We start from the raw sequence: 11,298 nt of genomic DNA on the forward strand, positions 1-11,298 counted from the left end.
CTAAGATAAAGACACATACGAATATCATATGGATAATAAGAATACCTGTCACTACCACATTAGGTGCCTCAACATCCTGTCTAGTCATTGAAAAGAATCTTGGCGGCCTACCCGCTTCCTGAACACCTTGTATACCTTGTCTATTATGTCCGCGGGCACCCTGTGGAGCGGTTCTAGCTGGTTGATTCTGAGTTTGTGTGACTATAGCAGTTTCCTATGGCTGTATATTAGCCTAATTGTTACCAGAGTAACCCTTAGGATAATATTTAGCGATATGCCCCTTTTCTCCACAAGTAAAACAACCACCAGCTATACCAAAGCAATGACCATAGTGGTTCCTACCACATGTATTGCACCTCGGATACTGTCCAAATTGAAATGAACCGTTATCTTTCCCCTGCGTCTGTTGCTGACCTTGGTTTACCGAAAACGTACTCCCAGAAGGCTACACCACTGGCTTGGACTGCCAGCGGTTAAAATCATTCTTGCCCCCTGATGGAACTCCACTAAATCCGCTGGCGCTACGTGCCCTTTTACTTTGTTGCTCGGCCATGTCCCTCTTCTGATAGGACTCATAACGTAGAGCAGTGTCAACTACTTCTTCGTAGGAACCACCTCGAACATCCCTAACCATCGGGCTACGATACCGATGCTCAAGCCCATCCACGAATCTTCTCACATTTTCATGCTCATTAGAAACCAGAAAGTGCATACGTGGCTAACTCAGTAAACTTTGCCTCATACTCTGTAACTGTCATAGTGCCCTGGCACAATTGCTCAAACTGACGCCTCATGTCGTCTCGTTTGCTCAATGGAACGAACCTATCCATAAACATAGCTGAAAACTCTGACCAAGTAATTGGTGGCAACCCTGCTCGTCTACCTCTCTGAACGAAATTTCACCATGACTCTGCGGATCTTGAAAATAGAAAAGTAGTAAACTCCACCCCACGAGTCTCCTTCAGCCCTAATGTAGTTAGTATTTTTGCACAACGCTCAATGAACTTTTGGGGCTCAATAGAAGCTTGTGTAGCATCGAACTCTGGCGGTTTGAGATCAATGAAATTCTTAGGATCCTTAGACTGCCTTGTATTTGCAACTGGCTGAATAACCTGCTGAGGGGCCATCTGAGGAGTTGCAACATTAAGCTGGACCTGTGCTTGCGCCTGCGAAGTAGCTTGGGTAGCTGGAAATCCACCCTGAGTAGGCACTAATACCTCTAACACATTCAACAACCTTGCCATTGTGTCTACAGGTAGAGTAACACTAGGCATAACAACTGGCACTGGTGGTGGAGCATCATAAACCACCTGTTCTTGCACTTGGTCTACCATAGCAGCTTGGGGTTGACCCATATTTACAACTTCAGGCTGAGGAGCTGCATATCTTCTAGTCTGTACTCTAGTCTGATGAGCCCCAACTTGACCACCACCTCGGGTAGTACCACGTCTAGCAGATGAGGGTGTGTGTGTCCTGGCCATCTACGAAAGAAATGCTCCAAAGTCAAACTCAAGTTATCTAAACGCACGATCAAGGCGTGAAAGAAGGGAAAACATCCAAAATGCTTAGTAGCCTCAAGATCATAAGTATGGGCGTCAACATACCCATGAGCAAGACTCAACTAAATACTGCTCCATGACCTGGGACTTAAAGCCTAAACTCTGATACCAACGTTGTCATGTCCCAAACTACCCCCTAGACGTGACTGGAACCCAGCTAATACCACCCGCCAGGCAAACCATACCTTCATACCTTAGCCATTAATTTGCAGCATTTGATTAACTAATAAGTATCCAAATAATCTGATAACTATAACGAACAATTAATATCTTAAAACATTACAACGAAATTTTAGCCCAAATCCGACACTAGACCATGGAGCATCTAAGAGAATTACAAAAGACATCATATGAATAAGGCAAAATACATAAGTTGTCACCCGAACTATGACCCAAATCTCCGTTACACACTTTCCAGGAACGAATATTATTTTACACACCCAACATTTCCAAAGTGTATCTAAGACACACCATTTTTTTCTTAACCAGTTTTTCAGAATATGTGCAATATCACACACCAATCAAACAGTGACACGTGTTATTTTTAAAAAATAAAAAAAATAGAATTACAATTATACCCCTCATCTTCCTCATCTAAACTACCATGAACGTCTTCCTCCTCTCTTTCCATCAAACACCATAGCTTCTTCCTCCACCTTTTACTTAATAACAAAGTCATCATTAATTAACAAAAATCACCAGAAAATACACCCAAAACTCCATCTTTTCCGTTGAAATTGAATCAAAATTTTTGAGCCCAGATCCGACTCATTTTTCATTTCACTTCGATAAAAGTTCGACCGCCATTAACTGTCATCGCCACAAGTCAACTATTTAAAAAATCATCCATTAATAAAATTAAAGAATGTGCAAAATCTTGAGCTAAGCTTTAATGGTTGGAAATTTTTTTAAAAAATTCTCGCTTCCTAAAAATTTGACTTCGCCATGGGTAAAGCTCAAGTTAAGCTTCTCTACAACGAGAAGAGATATAAGAAATCGTGGTATATCTATTTGAGAAGAAAGAGATCGAGTGGTGGAGCTCAAGGAGTAGCTATGGCAAAATTTTTAAAAAAGAAGAAGATGACTCAATTTAAAATTTTAAAAAACTAAAAAAAAATTGACATCTGACACAAAATTCTTCTATTCACGCGACTCATTTGTTGGAAAAAACACGCACTATCCACGTGGGCAAAACAGTGTGTATTAGATATACTTTAGAAAGGTTGGGTGTGTAAAGTAATATTCGTTCCTAGAAAGTGTGTAACAGGGATTTGGGTCATAGTTCGGGGGGTAACTTATGTATTTTATAATTAAGACTCTTTTCACAGCCTCCACGAACAATGCGGCGACACACCTCAATAACTGAATCAACTCTAGCGAACTCCTTAGCCACTAGCTTCGTTCTCAGCAACAATATCTGCATGGACATACATGTAAGGAGTGAGTTATACGTAAATATAACTCAGTAAGATCCTCGACCCGCTACTCTTAATACCTCTGGAACAAGTGTTCAAAAATACAAACACAAAAAGAGCACATAAATAATATGCACAAAAATTCTTTCACCATATAATTACTCTATAAGGCACAAATAATTACTCAACAACAACAACACTATATATATCTCAATACAATCTATACTAAGGACTTGTCTTTAATGGCAGTACAGGAAATTAACCAAACACTCCAACGAGTCCACGGCAGCATACACAATGCCCAAAATCTACTATGGTGGCATACACAATGCCCCAAATTTATAACGGCGGCATACACAATGCCCCAAATCTATTACGACAGCATACACAATGCTCCAAATATATAATGGAGGCATACACATCCCCCAAATATATAACGGCGGGATACACAATGCCCTAATATATATTACGGCATCGAAGAAATAATTTGTAACACTCCAACGCCATAGCACGAGGCTACGCCATATCACACTACACCACAAATCACTTATTAAACAATTTAAGCTTTTTACAAAATAATATATATTTGTCGCTGGTCAAAGATCACTGATTTTGCCAAGCGCACGCTCATCCCAACACATGGACCATGCAGACAAAATATATTTTTAAAACGGGTTTTGGAAAAGAAAGCATCAAAGCTTAAAATCTCACTTACCTCGCTAACGGGAAGTTTCCCCAACCTTGTAATGTCTAGAACATCAACCAAACGGCCTCCAAGGGCCTCAATTTGAACTTTTATTTCTCTTTAAATTGGTCTGAACTCGCCGTCAATTTGCTCAACCGGCGTGCACGACTTTCTTTTTCTTCTTCCTCCGTTTCTCGTAATTAGGACTTAAAGTTTCAGCTATATACCCTAGACAATCTCTCCAAACTAGTAAATGGTGGGCCTGACCCACTTTAATATCTCTACAATAATTAACTAAACTCACTTATTTTTAATTCTCTCTCTTTATATATATATAGTAGCTTAATATTTGACCCAATAGCTATAAATAAAATTAATTTCTCTAGTCTCACAATTTATAAGTATATATATAAAAAAAATTGGGTTATTACAGTTTATGAGCTTTCTGTGATAATTGGCTATTATTTCTAAAGTTGAGGTTGGTATTGGGGAACCATTGTTGACGTAAGGCTTGTTCTTGTTTATTCTATCTCCCTGTTGTTACATGTTCATTGTTATATGGTAAGGGAGACTGTTAATGCACGAAGGGTGATGTCGTGCTGTATTTAAGTGTTAATGCACGAATGGTGATGTCGTGCCATATTGTGAGAGTTAATGCAAGAAGGCTGATGCCGTATCATATTTTGAGAGTTAATGCCTGACGGGTGATGTCGTGCCGTATTATTGTTTCATTGTGAGATAGAGAGTAAAAGCACGAAAGGTGATGCGTCCAGTTTTATTCATTGTGTTTATTCGTTTTACTGGTTAAAGGCATATTGACTGTTCTGGTTATCATTTCCTGCTGTAATTATCGTATCTTGTACCCCTTTCGCAGGTCCCCTCCTAATAGTACATGTCTAGCCTTTATTTGTTGTTATCTTGTAAGTATATTGTTATCTTGTACATATATTGTTATCTGTACAGGTTATTTATGTGGGTCTCTTGTTATAGCCTCGTCACAACTTCGTCGAGGTTAGTCTCGACACTTACGGAGTACATGGGGTCGGTTGTACTCATATGACACTCTGCACTTCTTGTGCAGATTTTGGTGTTGGTCCCAGTTGCCCCTGAGGTGCATTATCTCGGATCAGCTGACTTGGAGACTCGAGGTAGAGCTGCTGGTGTCTGCAGACCTTGAAGTCCCCTTCCATTTCCTCTTATTTACTGCTTTCATTCGAGACAATTGTACTTATTTCAGACTCTATTTATAGAAATTCTAGAAGCTCGTGAATTGTGACTCCAGATCCTGGTTATACTAGATATTACTATTGATTTTTATGTTATTCCGTACTCTGTTTTAACTTTATTTTGGCTTAATTGACTTTACTTATTGAAATTGATTAAAATTGGCTTAAAGATTTTCTAACGTTGGCTTGCCTAGCAATTGAAATGTTAGGCGCCACCACGATTACGAAGGTGAGAATTTCGAATCGTGACAGTTTGCTAATATTATTAGTTGTATTTGATGTTTATCGAGTATGTATTTTTATCATTTGTAATCACAACTAGTGAACATAAGTGAATTAATATATTTATAGAAGTCTAAGAAACCTGAAGCTATTTTAACGTTTAATTTATTCACTTATTTTTGTACTCTAGCTGTATAAATAGATTGTACTCTATACAAAGATAGAGCCATCATATCGTTTTTAAGAATATAAACATTAAAAGATATTCAAATGTTGGAAAAAAATACTTCAAAATTCATAGAAATGAGCTACGATTTAAGAGATGAAAAAACAAGAAGTTTAACTCAGTTTGTGAGAATGCTCTTCTTTAATAAGCTAAATAAACGAAACTTGACGAATCTGCTTGCTGTATGAAGTGGATCATCTTATTATACTTTTTATTTTATTTTTTCTTTCGGACCAATCACTCTCATATTTGATTTAGATGTTTGCAACGTTATTCCAAGTGCCGAAGAGAATAATACAAAAAAAAAAAAAGAGTTTCCAAATTCCAATTAGAATACTAAGGCAAAGTGGAAATTTTGAGTGGGATGTCAAAAGTTCCAAATGTCTGGCAATCTCGAGTGATGATTATCAAAATAATTATGAGTTCATGACTAAAAATGATCGGTCTATTTGTAGAACTCCATTACTTCCAACATTTCTAATCACCATAAACAGAAAAAAGAAAAAGGAACTAGTGAGTAATAAAAAAGATGCTCGGTGCACACGGTATTTCGCGTTCACTCAGTGTACGAGAAAGGGCTGCATCCCAAAAGGTAAAATATAGATAGCCTACACTAATGCAAGCATTAGTGATTGTTTTCACTAGGGCTGTGCACAGATCGGATCGGATTTAGCACATTTCGGATTCTAGAAAATGCAATCTGAATCCGATCCGAATTATATTGGATCGGATCGGATTTTAAAGTTTGGATCGAATCGGATTTCGGATCGTATTATTATGCCTCAAAGTTGCAAACTAATATGTATATTTCTTTGTAAAAGAGACAATACATTAAGAAAAATTCATATTTATGCAATTATGGGAGTACTATGATGTCAATATAGCTAAATCCAGCAATTGTAAAGGTAATAGCTTGGAGGAAGATGTAAAGGAAGTACTAACTATCCGAAATTAAAGTGTAGCATTTATACATGCCCTAATAATTTTGGACTTCGGATCGGATAGGATTAAAATATACCAATCTAAATCCGATCCGAAACCTGAAATTTTAATAAACACAATCTTAAATCCGAAATCCGAAATTGAATGGATCGGTTCGGATTTCGGATATCCAATCCGAGTGAACAGCCCTAGTTTTCACGACTCGAACTTGTGACCGATAGAACACATGGAAACAATGTTAATGAGGCACTCAATTGGTTTTGATCATTTTGGGACGGATAAGTACTTATAGAAATATATTTAGCAACGAAACTATGATTTAAATTTTATGAGTTTTTCATTCTATGATAACGATATCAGGTATTACTAACTGAATTCTAAATTTAATTTTTATACTTATTTAATGAATTTCTTAATACATTACGAGCAAGATATAACCTATGACAGTGCGTTAACGATATATTTGCAAGGTGGTGTGTTAACGATATCAGAGTGGGCAGGATCAGATGGTGTGTGATCCTATGACAGTGCCGGACTCTCTCGGCGCCCCCATGCTGGGGCAGGCTTATCCAGATCACAGTCCACCCAGCCTATGTTGCGTACTATGGAGGAAGAGGTCGCGGATCTCCGCACCTCGGTGGAGGGCCTACACATGCGTATGGATGTCATGTCTCAGCGACAGGCCAGGTCTGAGAGCCGATTTATGTCCTGGTTCCGTGCTTTGGGGAGAGCTTGCCATGTGGACCCCAGCACCGTCTCCGACTCTGATTGAGGCTTAAGGAAGTCTTCTTACCCTTCTGCTCGTTATTTTTAATATGACATGGGCACATGCCATAATTCTTAAGTGTGGGGTGGGATGTATTGTAGTGTATATAGACATGGTGTATGTTGTATTATTTGATTGGTGTTGTTGTATATAATTGATTGTACTCACAATAGAAGTAACTGACTTGGCCCAACGACGGACACTTGTCGATGGGTCTCTTGAGGGTCAAAGTCGGATTTAAAAAAAATGTAGAGGACTCTTCCTGAGGACGGACCACTTGGACAGTACTCTTGAGGGAAGTAGTTCATGTAGTTTCTTTATTTTATTTTATTTTTTCTTTTTTAGGTAGTGTAGTAATTTTCCCTTAATTTTTCTTTTGACCACGGTTCTTTTCCAAGGGCTTTTCTTGAACCGGGTTAGGTAGATTTTTCGTTTGTAGTTTTAGGACCAAAATGGGTGAAGGCTAGAATGCAACCCTTGATGTACACACATGAGAATAACAAAAACGAACATGAGGGTGCGACGTCTAGGCTTGTTTGTAGACTCATAAATCTATGCCTTAATTTTTCACATCCTGTCTTGCTTGAACGCTCGTATGAGTGTGTTGATAAACTGATTCGGAATGAGTTACATGCCAAGTGTGTGTGAGCTATTACTTGTATTCTGTGCTTGCATGTGATACCTAGAACTTGCCCTGTGTGTTTGCAAAGCAAAATAGAAGCTGTTTGGTTTTAGAGATGATTGAGGCATTTCTTTGTGTAGCCTGTATATTTGTGAATCCACCTATATATATTGTCATAGTTAACCCCTTTGAGCCTGAAGCATGTTCTTTGATAACCCTATAATGACCTATATCTCTGTGTTTGAATAGTTTGACTGTTTGAACCTGTACCTCGTAGAAGCACTTGAAATACTAAAGAACATACAAAAGTCAAAGTGTGGGGTGGTAAGGAAGTAGGAAAAAGGGGAATCAGGAAAGAAATACTTGAATGGTGCAATGGATTTGTAAAAGTCTCAAAAAAAAAGACAGTTGCACCTAAAGAAAAGTGGAGGTCACCTATGAACTAAAATGTGGAAGAACGAGTGGGTTGAGCATGGAAATTGAAATAAAAGGAAGTGTGTAGTAAAAGTGCTTAGGGAGGTTAGTCACTATATCCAAATATATCCTACCCGTCCCTTAGCCTACATTACAACCAAATAAAGACCTCTTGATCTTTGACTGAATAGCTCGATTAGTAGAGTACTACACTAGGGGCAAGCTTATGGTGTGACTGTGTGGCATATGAATGTTCTTTGCTGAGAATGAGTGAATTCTTCCTATCTTTGGTTCCTTGTTGCTTGAATTTTATGTGTGTGGAACTTCTCTCAGAATTATGATGTGAGGGCATGTGACTCAGGAAGAAAAAGTGAGTTTTCACCTCTGTTAGAGTAACTAGAGTGAGCATGAGTGTGTCATGGTGTTAGAGTCTTCATCTGAGACGTGACTGTTGCACTGCTTAGGTTGTTCCTTCATAATGGCAGGTGTGGCATAAAAAAAATAAATTTGGGTAATGCATCGAACGATTAGGCCTAGAAGTGTGGTTTAACTTGCTCGAGGACGAGCAAAGGTTTAAGTGTGGGATGTTGATAATAGGTGAATTTAACTATAATTAGGCCCTAAATAACCACCTTCTTGTATAGTTTGGATGATAAAAGTGATAACAAAATGCTCTTATTAGTGTTTTTCATGCTTTGCAGGTTATATATGACCAGAGAAGGCTATGGAGTACTTTTGGGATCAAATATGGAGAAAAAGAGGCCGATCGTAAAATTCCGTCAAGTAAACCACGCAAAATAGCACAAGTCAGAACTGAAAGTGGACTGGCTTTACCTCTTTCAAGTAAACCAGAGAAGGTTGTACCTCTTTCAAATCTGACTTGAGCTGTTTCGCGTGGTTTACTTGACGGAATTTTACGATCGGCCTCTTTTTCTCCATATTTGATCCCAAAAGTACTCCATAGCCTTCTCTGGTCATATATAACCTGCAAAACATGAAAAACACTAATAAGAGCATTTTGTTATCACTTTTATCATCCAAACTATACAAGAAGGTGGTTATTTAGGGCCTAATTATAGTTAAATTCACCTATTATCAACACCCTACACTTAAACCTTTGCTCGTCCTCGAGCAAGGTAAACCACACTTCTAGGCCTAATCGTTCGATGCATTACCCAATTTTTTTATGCCACACCCGCCATTATGAAGGAACAACCTAAGCAGTGCAACAGTCACGCCTCAGATGAAGACTCTAACACCATGACACACTCATGCTCACTCTAGTTACTCTAACAGAGGTGAAAACTCACTTTTTCTTCCTGAGTCACATGCCCTCACATCATAATTCTGAGAGAAGTTCCACACACATAAAATTCAAGCAACACGGAACCAAAGATAGGAAGAATTCACTCATTCTCAGCAAAGAACATTCACATGCCACACAGACACACCATAAGCTTGCCCCTAGTGTAGTACTCTACTAATAGAGCTATTCAGTCAAAGATCAAGAGGTCTTTATTTGGTTGTAATGTAGGCTAAGGGACGGGTAGGATATACTTGGATATAGTGACTAACCTCCCTAAGCACTTTTACTACACACTTCCTTTTATTTCAATTTCCATGCTCAACCCACTCGTTCTTCCACATTTTAGTTCACAGGTGACCCCCACTTTTCTTTAGGTGCAACTGTTTTTTTTTTAGACTTTTACAAATCCATTGCACCATTCAAGTATTTCTTTCCTGATTCCCCTTTTTCCTACTTCCTTACCACCCCACACTTTGACTTTTGTATGTTCTTTAGTAATTCAAGTGCTTCTAGGAGGTACAGGTTCAAACAGTCAAACTATTCAAACACAGGGATATAGGTCATTATAGGGTTATCAAAGAACAGGCTTCAGGCTCAAAGGGGTTAACTATGGCAATATATACAGGTGGATTCACAAATATACAGGCTACACAAAGAAATGCCTCAATCATCTCTAAAACCAAACAGCTTCTATTTCGCTTTGCAATCACACAGGGCAAGTTCTAGGTATCACATACAAGCACAGAATACAAGTAATAGCTCACACACACTTGGCATGTAACTCATTCCGAATCAGTTTATCAACACACTCATACGAGCGTTCAAGCAAGATAGGATGTGCAAAATTAAGGCATAGATTTACGAGTCTACAAACGAGCCTAGACGTTGCACCCTCATGTTTGCTTTTGTTATTCTCAGGTGTGTACATCAATGGTTTCATTCTAGCCTTCACCCATTTTGGTCCTAAAACTACAAATGAAAAATCTACCTAACCCGGTTCAAGAAAAGCCCTTGGAAAAGAACCGTGATCAAAAGAAAAACCAAGGGAAAATTACTACACTACCTAAAAAAGAAAAAATAAAATAAAATAAAGAAACTACATGGACTACTTCCCTCAAGAGTACTGTCCAAGTGGTCCGCCCTCAGGAAGAGTCATCTACATTTTTTTTTTAAATCCGACTTTGACCCTCAAGAAACCCGTCGACAAGTGTCTGTCGTTGGGCCAAGTCAGTTACTTCTATTGTGAGTACAGTCAATTATACACAACAACACCAATCAAATACTACAACATACACCATGTCTATATACACTACAATACATTACCCGAGCAAGTCTCCCACCCCACACTTAAAAATTATGGCATGTCCCCATGTCATATTAAAAATAATGAGCAAAAGGGTAAGAAGACTTCCCTGAGCCTCAATCAGAGTCGGAGATGGTGATGGGGTCCATATGGCAAGCTCTCCCCAAAGCACGGAACCAGGACATAAACCGACTCTCAGACCTGGCCTGCCGCTGAGACATGACATCCATACGCGTGTGTAGGCCCTCCACCGAGGTGCGGAGATCCGTGACCTCTTCCTCCATAGTACGCAACATAGGCTGGGTGGGCTGTGATTTGGATAAGCCTGCCCCAGCATGGGGGCGCCGAGAGAGTCCGGCACTGTCATAGGATCTCCTAGCTGGTGCCATGGGAACTGGGTCATCATCCTCATCATCGATCTGAATGGTGGTGCGTGCACTCCTGCCCACTCTGATGCCCGAAGTTTAGACAGTGCGCCAAAATTTATAGCCACCTTGTTCCCCGGCAACGACGCCAAAATTTTATCACGCTCAACTATGCCTTATAAAAAGGACCCTGCGGACATTGCAAATATAACCTGAGTATTCTGCCCAGAGTCGAATCCACAGAGAG

The sequence above is a fragment of the Nicotiana sylvestris genome, chromosome 9, assembly GCF_000393655.2.
Source record: "Nicotiana sylvestris chromosome 9, ASM39365v2, whole genome shotgun sequence".
Lineage (NCBI taxonomy): Eukaryota > Viridiplantae > Streptophyta > Magnoliopsida > Solanales > Solanaceae > Nicotiana > Nicotiana sylvestris.